Consider the following 12,500-nt stretch of genomic DNA (forward strand, 5'->3'; position numbering starts at 1 on the left):
GGGAGGGGGGGCATTCTCTCAAATGGGTTTTTATCGTCTTCAATTTGGAGAAAGAAAAGCTGATAAAAAGCTTCATGATGCTTTAATGTGGCATCGATTTGCATTAATCTCCCTCGGTAATTATCAACTTACCCCCCCCCCCCCTCCTGGAGTGACAGAAACCGTAGATTCTGATAAGAGAGAGAATACGTGTGTGTGTGTGTGTGTGTGTGTGGGTATCTTCCACTCTCCATCTCCCCATTTTTCTATTTCCATATCTCATCCCTCTGTCTTTCATTGGGAGAGAGGAGGCGTGGAGCGAGTGATGGCGGGCGGCGGCGGGAAGGAGAGAGGGAACAGAAAAAAAGAAAAAAAAACTAAATCAAAGCACTCAATTATAGGGCGGCAGTAATTATGGAGCCCTTGAATTGAAGTGCTCTCCAAGGAGAGATGGATAGATATATGGATGATGCACGGGGGGGGGGGAGGGGGGGGGGCATGTAGGTAAATAAATGAATACGCCACGCAGAAATACAATGTGGCCTCCGGGCCCGGGGCGACAATAAATACACGTATTAATCGATAGGTCGCAAACCATCGCGGTGCAATTATAAGGGGTATCGAGTGGGGGGGGAGGGGGAGGGGGGGGGGGGTCCTGGCCCCTCGTACACGAGGAGGAGGTCCATAAAGGGACTCCGGGTCTCCGTGGGCCCGTTGCATGCTCACTGGGACTGGATGAGTTCATTCAGAAGATTAGACACGCCCCTTCCTGTTGACCCGTTTAGGCTCCGCCCACAACGTGTTTCACATCCTGAAAACAAACATTGAGATCCAGGTACGTGTGGAACATGAGGCAAAGTGGTGGCTTCATTTGGCCTGCAGAGCTTTTGTTTGTTTAGTTTGTTTGTGAACAACAACAACAACAACAACAACACCTTAAAGAACCTTAAAACATGGTTCTTCAAGGCACCTTTTCTGGTTCCTCAAAGAACCTTTCAAACCAGGGTTCTTTAAAGAACCTTGTCCTTAAATTGTTCTTAAAGAACCTTACAAAAGATTGTTCTTTGAGGCACCATTTCCAAACTGGTTCTGCAGTAGGCGATGGCTCTTCGTAGAACCACAAAGCCTTTTAAAGAACCCTTGAAGAACCTTCATGTGTGTGTGTGCCGGTGCGTTCAGGTGTCTTAACTGCGGCCCGTCCTCGTGGAACACACGCGGGGAACGTTTCTCCCCGGTTCTCACGGCAGCTCATCGGTCCGGAGGTGAGATTCACTCAGACGTTCCTCTCCTCTGGCGGGGAACCGAACCGGCAGAACCCGACAGGCAGAACCTCGAGGTCCTCTGATTGTGAAGAGACGTCCAGAGCGCCGCTCCTCTCCTTCAGCAAGGTCCACTCGGGCATCCGAAGCTCCGGAGAACGTCACGCCCATCGGGGTCAGAGGTCGGCGTGTTCTGGACCGGTTTATACAAAGAGATCCGAGGAAATGGAAATTTGTATTTATTTTTCCTCCAGACACCCAAAAAAAAGCAGTTAAGTTATTTTATTTTCCAGCAAAACTCTCGTTTGTTTCCTAGAAGATGGTCTCTCTCTCTCTCTCTCTGTCTCTCTCTCTCTCTCTCCCTCTCTCTCTCTCTCTTCCCGCTGCCGATGCCTCACCGGGCTCGGTGCGAGGCGGAATGTTTGCCCCGGTTCCCCCCCCGCTGCTTACGAGGAGACACGGGATGAAGATTGCCGGTGACTCCTCGTGCAGCGTGGAGGAATTGGCTCGGGCAGTCGGGAAGAAGGTCGGGTTCAGCAGCGTGAAGTCCGCCGGCAAGATGAACGGCTCGGTCGTGATCTTCCTGGATCAGGTGGGGAAGGTGAGCCGAGTGGTAGAGGAGGGTCTCGGTGGGAGATTTGTTTGTGCAGGTGTTTCCGCTGGATCAGCCGTCCACCAGAGTCCTCGTGTCAAACGTCCCTCCGCTCATCTCCGATGAGTTTCTCAGCAGAGAGCTCTCCCGGCACGGAAAGCTGGTCTCCCGATGAGAGATTTCATCGGGGTTCAAGGAGAGCTCGATGAAGCATATCATGAGTTACCGTAGATCGGTTTATATGATACTCAACGACCAGAGCGCGGAGTTAAACCTGCGCTTCAGCGTCAGAGTAGATGATGTTAACTATAACGTCTACGCGTCTTCATCGGCGATGAAGTGCTTTCATTGCGGGGAGGAGGGGTACACCGCGAGGGTCTGCTCGAAGCGCGGCGACCCGGCGTCAGCTGGTCCGGGCGTCACGTCGCGCCGCGCTGGGCCGGCTTGGGGCTCGCGACCGTGGCAGCTGCCGCTGCTGCGGCGGCGGGGCTCGCGACCGCGGCGTCTCTGAGAGAAGGCGCCGCCGGCGCGGCGACCGGCGCGGCAGCTGCGGCGGCGGCTCCGATTCCAGCGGAGAGCGCGGCGAGCGGCGTCACTACTGCTGTACCCGACACACATGTGGTGGGTATGAATGAGAGCGTAAGTGATGGTGGTGATGGTGGTGACGGGGCTAAAGCTGCCAAGGGCAGTGGGGGGGAGGAGGTGGGTGAGCTGGGAAATAATGAGGATAAAGAAAAGGAAGAAGGAAATGAAAAAAAGGGGGAAAAAAATAATAAGAAGAAGAAAAACCAAAAAAATGGGGGTGATTGTGGCAAGGGTGGTGGTGAGGGTGGAGATGGTGGCAAAGGTGGGGAAACTGCCCAGAGCAGTGGGGGGAGGCTGTGGGTGAGGTGAGAAGTGATGAGGATAAAGGAGGGGAAAGTAAGAAAAACAAGAGGAATGTTGCTGATGGGGCTACGGCTGGCATGGGTGGTGGTGATGGTGGCAAAGGTGTTGAAATCACCCAGAGCAGTGGGGGGGAGGCTGTGGTTGAGGTAGGAAGTGATGACGAAGGAAAAAAGGAGGAAGAAAAGGGAAGGAAGAACAAAGAGAATGCTGGGGGGAAGCCCATGGAGCTGGTAGGACAGGTGGGTGGAGTTGAAGGGGCGGAGGAAGAAGGTGTAGGTGAGGAGGGGGCGGAGCAGGTAGAGATGGACGAGGAGGAAGCAGGGGGGCAGAAAGAGGCCTCAAAAAGAAAGAAGAGTGGCCAGAGCGCCGGCAGCGAGGCCAAAGCCAGCAGGGTGGAGGTGAGGAGGAGGAGTCAGGGGGCGGGGCCGGTGGAGGACAGCAGTGATGAGGAGGGTTCAGAGGACAGCGACTCTCCTCTGGTTTTAACTAACAGTCAAACACAAAAACTTCACACAGCTGATGAAATAAGCCTGTTTTTACATAGAACAAAAAACTAAAGAAAAGTGGAGGTCAGGGATCACTTCCCTGACCTCGTGACCTTTGTACAGTCGTGCCGCTATCATATGAAAAAGAAAAAGTTTGAAAAGCAAGAGGTTTTTAGGATTAAAAAGATTTTACTCAAAGTGAAGGAGTGCATCCAGCAGGGGGAGGTGGAGAGCTCCAATGTGTGTTTTTTTAAACTTGTTGGGTTTAAGTTTTATTTGTTTTTTAAACTCTTTTCTTTTAATGAACACATTCAGAGTCGGAGTTTTAAACGTAAATGGAGCAAGGGACAGTAAGAAGAGAACATCAATTTATGAATTTAACAAGATGAAAGCTAATGATGTTCTCTTCTTACAAGAGACGCACAGCGACAGCACCAACGAGGCGGACTGGAGGAGGGAGTGGGGGGGGGAAGTCCTCCTGAGCCACAACACCAACCTCAGCGGAGGAGTGGGCTTCCTCTTCTCCAGGGCCTTCAGCCCTCGGTCACTGGAGGTCAAACACATCGTGGAGGGGAGGCTGTTCTTTGTGAAAGCACGGTTCGACCTTTTTAACGTGGTTTTTATAAATGTGTATGCTCCAACAACCGGGACAGAGAGGAAGCTGTTTTTATCCAAAGTTAATGATGTTTTAAATGACTGTGCCTCGGAGGATTTTTTATTCTTGGGGGGGGATTTTAACTGCACAGAGGATGATTTTAAAGACAGAAATCACACAGAGCCACATCCAGCTTCACAGCAGGTGCTGAGGAGGCTGGTCCATTCTCATGGCCTGGTGGACGTGTGGAGAAGGATGCATCCGGACTGCCGACAGTACACATGGTCCCACGTTAGGGAGGGAAGGATCTCCTCAGCCAGGTTAGACCGTATTTATGTTTTTAAGCACCATTTTAATATTTTTAAAATGTGCAGCATTGTTCCGGCTGGTTTTACTGATCACTCTTTGGTTTTATGTCATGTTTTTATTAGGAACTTTTTACCCAGAAGCGCGTATTGGCATTTTAATTCAGTTTTAACTTTCGATAGGAATTTTAGAGAGGTGTTGTTTTATTTTTGGGGCATTTTTAGGCTGAGGAAGAGTGATTTTAATAATCTTAGGCTGTGGTGGGACCGTGGTAATTTAGAAATTAGGCTCCTTTGTCAGCAGCACACTTTCAACGTCACTAGAGACGTCACCAGATCTATGAAGGACCTGGAGACTGAGATAGTGGACCTAGAAAGTTTGAGCGAGTCCACAGGAGATCGAGGACATATTGAAGTCCTCAAAAGTAAAAAGGCGGCTCTCGCCGACCTGTTCGAAGTTAAAGTCCAAGACGCACTGGTCAGGTCCCGATTCCAGACCATCGCGGAGATGGACACTCCCTCTAGCTTCTTCTTCGGCCTGAAGAAGAGGAGTGAGCAGGGGCGAGTGATCCACTCACTGCTGACGGACGCAGGGCAGCCGGTTGTGGAACCAAGCCAGATCCGGAAGCGAGCGGTGGGGTTTTACTCCTCCCTTTATGCCAATGAGTATAGGGAGGAGGGAGAGTCGACGGAGGGGCTCTGTGGGGAGCTGCCTCAGGTCTCCGAGGAGACTAATGAGGAGCTCGACAGACCCATAACCCCCCAAGAGCTGAAAGCTGCCCTGCAGGGAATGCAGGGAGGGCGCGCCCCCGGTATCGACGGCCTCCCCGCTGAATTTGACAAAAAAATACTGGGATGTCCTCGGAGGGGACATCCTAGATGTCTTCAACGAGAGTCTGGCCTCTGGTTCCATGCCGATGTCCTGCCGGAGGGCAGTGCAAACGCTACTGCCTAAAAAAGGAAACCCGCAGGATATCGGTAACTGGCGCCCTGTGTCTCTGCTGTGTGTGGATTACAAGCTTCTGTCCAGGGTCCTGGCCTCCAGGCTGAGGGGAGCTATGGAGCAGGTCCTCCATCGGGACCAGACCTACTGTGTGCCCGGCAGGTCCATGGTGGACAACGTCCACCTCATTCGGGACGTTTTGGAGGTCTCCAGCTCGTTGGGTATGGACACTGATCTGATTTCTCTAGATCAGGAAAAGGCTTTTGACCGCGTTGAACACGGCTTCCTCTGGAAAGTTCTGGGGAAGTTTGGGTTCAGCGCTGGCTTCATAGCTAAGATCAAGGTGTTGTACAGTAATGTTGAGAGTGTGCTGAAGATAAGCGGCAGGCTGTGTGCTCCTTTTAGAGTGAGTAGAGGGGTCCGGCAGGGCTGTGCTCTGTCCGGGATGCTCTCGCACTCTCCTCGACCCCTCCTCATTAAAATACGCTCTAGCCTGCATGGTTTAGTTTTACCTGGTTTTAATGGAAGAATGATTTTATCGGCATATGCCGACGACGTCGTTGTTTTTATTAAAAGCCAAAAAGATGTAAACCTTTTAAATCAAATAGTACATGATTTTAGCACGGCATCATCAGCGAGGGTGAACTGGAAGAAAAGCGAAGCCCTCGCTGTGGGGGAGTGGCGTGGCGGCCTCCCGGTTCTTCCACAAAAGCTCATATGGAAAAAGGACGGTTTAAAATATTTAGGGATTTACCTCGGAGGAAAAAACATCGTCCAGAAGAACTGGGAGGTCGTCACAGAGAAGATAGAGGGGAAACTTTCCAAGTGGAAGTGGCTGCTCCCCCAGATGTCTTTTAAAGGTAGAGTACTGGTTTTAAACAATCTTATTGCATCCCAACTGTGGCACAGGTTGACCGTTTTAGACCCTCCCTCGGGCTTCTTAGCCAACATACAAAGGAAAATGGTGGATTTTTTTGGGAGGGTCTACACTGGGTGCCACAGGGGGTGCTGTTTTTAACCAGAGAGGAGGGGGGACAGGGCCTTGTCTACCTGGCCAGCCGGACGGCCACTTTTAGATTACAGTTTGTTCAGAAGTTTTTAACAAGTCCGGGGTTTTTAGTGTGGCGAGACGTGGCCAGCTGCATCCTCAGACGTGCTGACAACCTGGGGCTGGATACTGCTCTGTTTTTAATAGACTCCAGTTTTTTTAAATTAAGTGGGCTGCCTCCTTTTTATCAGGGTGTTTTTAAGTCGTGTGCCCTTTTTAAGCACGAAAGGTGCCCACAGTCTGACTCTCAAGTCAAGTCAAGTCTTTTATTGTCAGATACACAGAATGACACAGGGTCAGACTGGGCACTGAAATTCTTAGGACAAGGCACCACACAACTATCATAGCCGAACATAATATAACATGACATACACACTGTACAAGAACTCTGAACATAATACTAACATATAATACACATAATAACTAAACTACAGACAAATGGGAGTAGCAGGTAGTGAAAGCAGGTTGTGCAATAGAAAGTGTAAGTATAAGTACAAGGCTGAAAGTGACAGTGTATGTAAAGTGACGAGTGTAAAGTGTCGAGTGCAAAAGTGTCGATCGTGTGTCAGTGTCCATTGAGCAGCCTGATGGCTCTCGGGAAGAAACTGTTCTCCAGTCTCTGTGTGCGAGACCGGATGCTACGGTACCGCCTTCCAGAAGGCAGCGGGGTGACCAGTCTGAAGGCTGATGATGGCAGTCCTTTAGGATCCTGCCAGTCTTCCTGAGGCATCATGTGGTCTGTGTCCTGCAGGGCTGGGAGCTCCCTACCGATGATGAACTCCGCAGTCCTGACCACACGACGTAGGGCCTTGCGGTCCTTGGCTGTGCAGCTCCCATACCACACTGTGATGCAGTCAGGATGCTTTCTATTGGGCATCTGGAGACATTGGTGAGGATGACTGAATCCATGCCAAACTTCTTCAGTCTCCTCAGGAAGAAGAGGCGCTTCCGGGCCGCTTTGACCACCTTGTCTGTGTGAGCAGACCAGGTGAGGTCGTTGCTGATGTTGACCCCGAGGAACCTGAAGCAGCTGACCATTTCCACTGCAGAACCGTTGATATGCAGGGGTGCGTGCTCCTCCACCTGCCGTCTCCTAAAGTCCACAATCATCTCCTTTGTCTTGCTGATGTTGAGAGAGAGGCTATTATCCTGACACCATGTAGTCAGGGTAGCAACCTCCCTGTAGGCTGACTCATCATTGCCAGTGATGAGGCCCACAATGGTTGTGTCATCAGCAAACTTGACAATGAGGTTGGAGCTGTGCGTAGCTACACAGTCATGTGTGAACAAGGAGAACAGGAGGGGGCTGAGCACACAGCCCTGGGGGGTGCCTGTGTTGGTGATTATTGTAGATGAGGTGCGGTCACCGATTCTCACCACCTGTGGCCTCCCCGTCAGGAAGTCGAAGACCCATTTGCATAGGGAGGTGCTTAGTCCCAGGTCCACGAGCTTGAGACGAGTCTGGAGCGGATGATGGTATTGAATGCTGAACTGTAGTCAATGAACAGCATTCTCACATATGTATTCCCTTTGTCCAGGTGGGTGAGGGCGGTGTGCGTGGTCAGGGCTATGGCATCGTCTGTAGACCGGTTGGACCAGTATGCAAACTGCATCGGGTCCAGGGTGGGAGGCAGCAAGGAGCAGATGAATGATTTGACCAGCCGCTCAAAGCACTTCATGATCACAGAGGTCAGTGCTACGGGCGGTAGTCATTCAAGCAGGTGGCCTTGGTGATCTTGGGCACAGGGACGATGGTGGTCCGTTTGAAGCATGTGGGAGTACAGACAGGCTGAGGAGAGGTTGAAGATGTCGCTGATGACCCCGCTAGCTGGTCAGCGCAACCCCTGAGGGCCCTACCTGATATGCCATCCGGGCCAGGTGCCTTGCGAGGTTGATCTTATTGAAGCAGCGCCTCACCTCTGCTACAGTTATAGTAGGCACACCACTGGTTGGGCCCTCAGGTAGCTCCGCTGCAGCGGAGTCACTGTCCCTCTCAAAACGAGCGAAAAAGCATTCAGCGTCTGGAAGAAGGACAGAGGACTGGGTCTCACTGCAGCCCCTCCCCTTGTAGTCTGTAATGGCTCTTAATCCACTCCACATGCGCCTGGGGTCAGAGCCATGGTAGCTAGACTCCACCTTGCTCCTGTATGTCCTCTTTGCAGCTTTGATGGCCCTCAAAAGGTCGTATCTGGACTTCCTGTACTGATCAGGATCCCCGGAGTTAAAGGCAGCAGACCGGGCTCTAAGGTGGGTCCGGACCGCGGCGTCAACCCAGGGCTTCTGATTAGGGAAAGACCGGACAGTCTTCTTCGGGACGATGTCCTCAATGCAATATTGGATGTAACTGGAAACAGTGTCTGTATACTCATTAATGTCCCCATCTGCTGCTTCCCGAAACATCAGCCAGTCAGTGTTGTCAAAACAGTCCTGGAGAGTCGCCACACCCTCGTCACTCCATTGATGGACTGTCCTCTCAGCCGGTCTGACCTGTTTTAGCTTTTGTCTATATGCGGGGAGCAGAAGAATGGAGGTGTGATCAGCTTTACCAAAAGCAGGGCGTGGGAGGGCTTTGTAACTGTCCCGGAATGTCGTATAACAATGGTCCGGGACAGTTACAAAGCCCTCCCACGCCCTGCTTTTGGTAAAGCTGTTCTGGTTGTTGAGAGAACCATTAATTTATAATGCAAAACTGGACATTAGCAGCAGCGTCACCCCTGGACTAACGGGGGCGCTGCTGCGAACAAAGACCCTTTCCCTGCAGCAGTTGGTGGATGCAGTGGGGCCGACGCTGAGCAACCCCCCGGCCCTGGGCTCCCTGCTGGGGATGCATTCCGACCGGGTGGCGAGGAGGCTCCTGGAGCTGTGGAGGCAGAGGCTGACCGGGTTGGAGAGGAGCCTCCTCAACGACTACAGCCAGCAGAGAGCAGAGCCGGACCCTGCAGACCCCTTCCCAGACATCTCCCTCAGCCCGGGGCTAGGGGGACTCACCGGCCCCCTGCTCAGGACAACCCACCCAGAAAACTGCACACTGAACAAAGCAGACAAGAAGACTTTGTATTTTAACCTCGTGAAGAGCATCAACAGGTCCAGACTGTGCAACAGACCGCCCACTGTGTGGTCAGAGAGACTTGGGCATGGAGGCCCTGGCCCGCAGTGGGGGGTCCTATACAAGCCTCCCCTGAAGAAAAGGACCGCTGACCTCCAGTGGCGGATTTTACACGGTGCTGTCGCGTCCAATGCTTTTATTTCAGTAATCAATCCCGCTGTCCTGAGCCAGTGCCCCTTCTGTGACCTCCGGGAGACTATGTAAGAGACTTTTGAGTTTCTTCGCTCTTTTAACATTGGTTTTTAGTCTTTTTAATGTGGCTTTTACAGAGAAGCTTTTTATCATGGGAGCTGCCTACAAAAAAACGGAAAAAGAAAAGTTGCAGCTCCTTAATTTTTTATTCGGCGAAGCCAAAATGGCCATTTATTTAACAAGGAAGTCCTGGGTGGAAAACAGAGAGGGACAGGAGGCCAGGGAAGTGTGGCTCTGTAACATCAGAGCCAGACTCTGGCTGGAGTTCAGGTTTTATAAACACATTGGAGACCTGGATGCTTTTAAACAACGCTGGTGTTTTAAAGATATTGTTTGTTTTGTGGTGGAGGAGGAGCTGGAGTTTGCACCACTTTGTATTAGGTAAAACATGTTTTTCTGTTTTTTAAAATGTTTTTTGTTTTGTTTGTTTGCTTTTATTTTAAACAACCTGATTTTCAAAAACACTTCATTTTTAAAGAAACGTAATAGTTAAAAAAATGTAAATAAAGTGTTTTTCAAAAATCTAAAAAAATCTCCCTCTCTCTCCCTCTCTCCCTCTCTCTCTCCCTCCCTCCCCCCTCTCTCTCCCTCTCTCTCTCCCTCTGCCAGCCGGCCCAGTAGAAGACATGACGCCTATCCTAAATACAGACTGATTGATCGTGTGACCGATTGATTGATTGGCGTCTAAGACTGCAAACGGTAATGATTAGCTTCATGACCTCCTGTCTCTCTCTTTCTGTCTCTCTCTCTCTGTCTCTCTCTCTCTGTCTGTCCTTCCTCATCCTCTCTTATTGTCTACGTGTGTTCCTGAAGGACGAGAACTACTTAAAAAAATCTTGTCTCCATCTCTCTCTCTCTCTCCCTCCCTCTCTCTCTCCCTCCCTCTCTCTCTCTCTGTCTTTTGATTCCGTTCTCTGTAAAACATTTCATATTATAACCCCCCCCCCTCGCAGCACCTCTTCATATCTCTATAGGTCCATCAAACTCACCACATATCTGTCATATTTATTCAATTTCTTCCCATTTCTCCCAGTCTTGCTCCTTCCCCCCCTTTCTTTTCTTTTTCCCTCCCTCCCTCCCTCCACTCCCCCCCTCCCTTCCTTTTTTATCCTCCCTTTCTTTTTTATCTTCCCTTTCTTTTTTATCCTCCCTTTCTTTCTTCCCTTCACTCTTCGCCTGCAGCTGAGCGCTTAACGTGCATCATTCAGCGGAAACACGAGAGCAGTGATTTGATTGGTTCTCAGCCGCCGCTCCGCGGGCCTTTGATCAGAACCGGAGCCACTCCGCTCTTCCTCACCGCTGTTCTTCACAGTCTTCCTCCTCGCGGTCCAACGGGCCCGGAGGCTTCGGGCCCGCGGGCCTCGGGCCGACGACTGTTCTATGTTTTCATTTCATCCTGAACCTGAACCAGGACCAGTTAGTCCTGGTCCTCTCTAGACCTCCATCAGTACCAGACCATCAGAGAGAAGGTGGTCTGGTTCTATAGAGTTCTTCTTAAACCACCGGGTCGGGTTCTGGTGAGACCAGATGACATCATGCAGGTTCACCAGAACCTCCTCCAGCTCAGATCCAGCAGAGACCAGTCCACCGTGGAGAGACCCAGATCCACTAGAGGCCAGTCCACCGTGGAGAGACCCAGATCCACTAGAGACCAGTCCATCGTGGAGAGACCCAGAACCACTAGAGACCAGTCCACCGTGGAGAGACCCAGATCCACTAGAGACCAGTCCACCGTGGAGAGACCCAGAACCAGCAGAGACCAGTCCACCGTGGAGAGACCCAGATCCACTAGAGACCAGTCCACCGTGGAGAGACCCAGATCCACTAGAGACCAGTCCACCGTGGAGAGACCCAGAACCACTAGAGACCAGTCCACCGTGGAGAGACCCAGATCCACTAGAGACCAGTCCACCGTGGAGAGACCCAGAACCAGCAGAGACCAGTCCACCGTGGAGAGACCCAGAACCAGCAGAGACCAGTCCACCGTGGAGAGACCCAGAACCAGCAGAGACCAGTCCACCGTGGAGAGACCCAGAACCAGCAGAGACCAGTCCACCGTGGAGAGACCCAGATCCTCCTCCTCCTCCTCCTCATCCCTCCTCCTCCTCCTCCTCCTCCTCCTCCTCCTCCTCCTCTCTGGGAACCAGGCCTTATTGCTGGACCATGCAGTCTAAAGGGACCCTGGTGCTCAGCGACACTACCACTTTAGTCCACAGGGGGCGCCAGAGCCAACAGGACGTGACGTCGCTCTAACGAGCGGAAAAACAAACACGATTTAAAATATTGATCCCAACGCCGATCGATCACGGCGACTAATCACGGCCGAGAGAGAGAGATAGAGAGAGAGAGAGAGAGAGAGAGAGAGAGTGAGAGTGGAGAGAGAGAGAGAGGGGGAGGGAGGGAGAGAGAGAGAGAGAGAGGGGGAGAGAGGGAGGGAGAGAGGAACTGGCAAGTTCATTAATAAGTCAGCGATGCAAACAATAAAAGGTGGGGGCGTTGAGGTCACCGGGGTCACACCCCTGTACTTTTTCTCAGGCCCTGACATTGACCTTCGAGGTCGCCCGCGACAATAGAGGGGAGATGGCGTGCGCCGCCGAGAGGCTCGCACCTCTAGATTGATGCGTTGCGGTGAATGGAGAGAACAATGGAGCGGGGGATGAAACGGAAGAGAGAGAAAACAAATCGAGGAAGTTCCCTGAGAAAATAAAACGCTGAGGATCCAGATGACGAGAATCAAAAAAACAATAGACTGGCCTCTTCCTCTTTTTTCAGCCTCCTCTGCCTCAGCAGAGCGCCGCGGGCTCCGGGGCCCTGAACGCCTCGCTCCTCAGTAATTGGCTGCTGGTACTTAAGGCCAGCAGCTTTTAATAAGCAATAGAGGCAGCAGCCAGACTGACAATAACTGCTGCCAGACATCAATTATTGGAGACGTATCCATCACTCGCTGACTTATATGTGACCCCAGGCACCTGCCAACTGAGGTATTGACTGCCCCCCCCCCCCCCCCACTGCCCAGTGCAAGTGACAAGTTCCATTTGCAATCACATTTATTAAACGGCTGTTAGAAGGAGAGACGATCTGGGCCTCGAGGATCTGAGAGGAGGGACG

Source organism: Pseudoliparis swirei, chromosome 9 (assembly GCF_029220125.1).
Source record: "Pseudoliparis swirei isolate HS2019 ecotype Mariana Trench chromosome 9, NWPU_hadal_v1, whole genome shotgun sequence".
NCBI classification, from domain to species: Eukaryota; Metazoa; Chordata; class Actinopteri; order Perciformes; family Liparidae; genus Pseudoliparis; species Pseudoliparis swirei.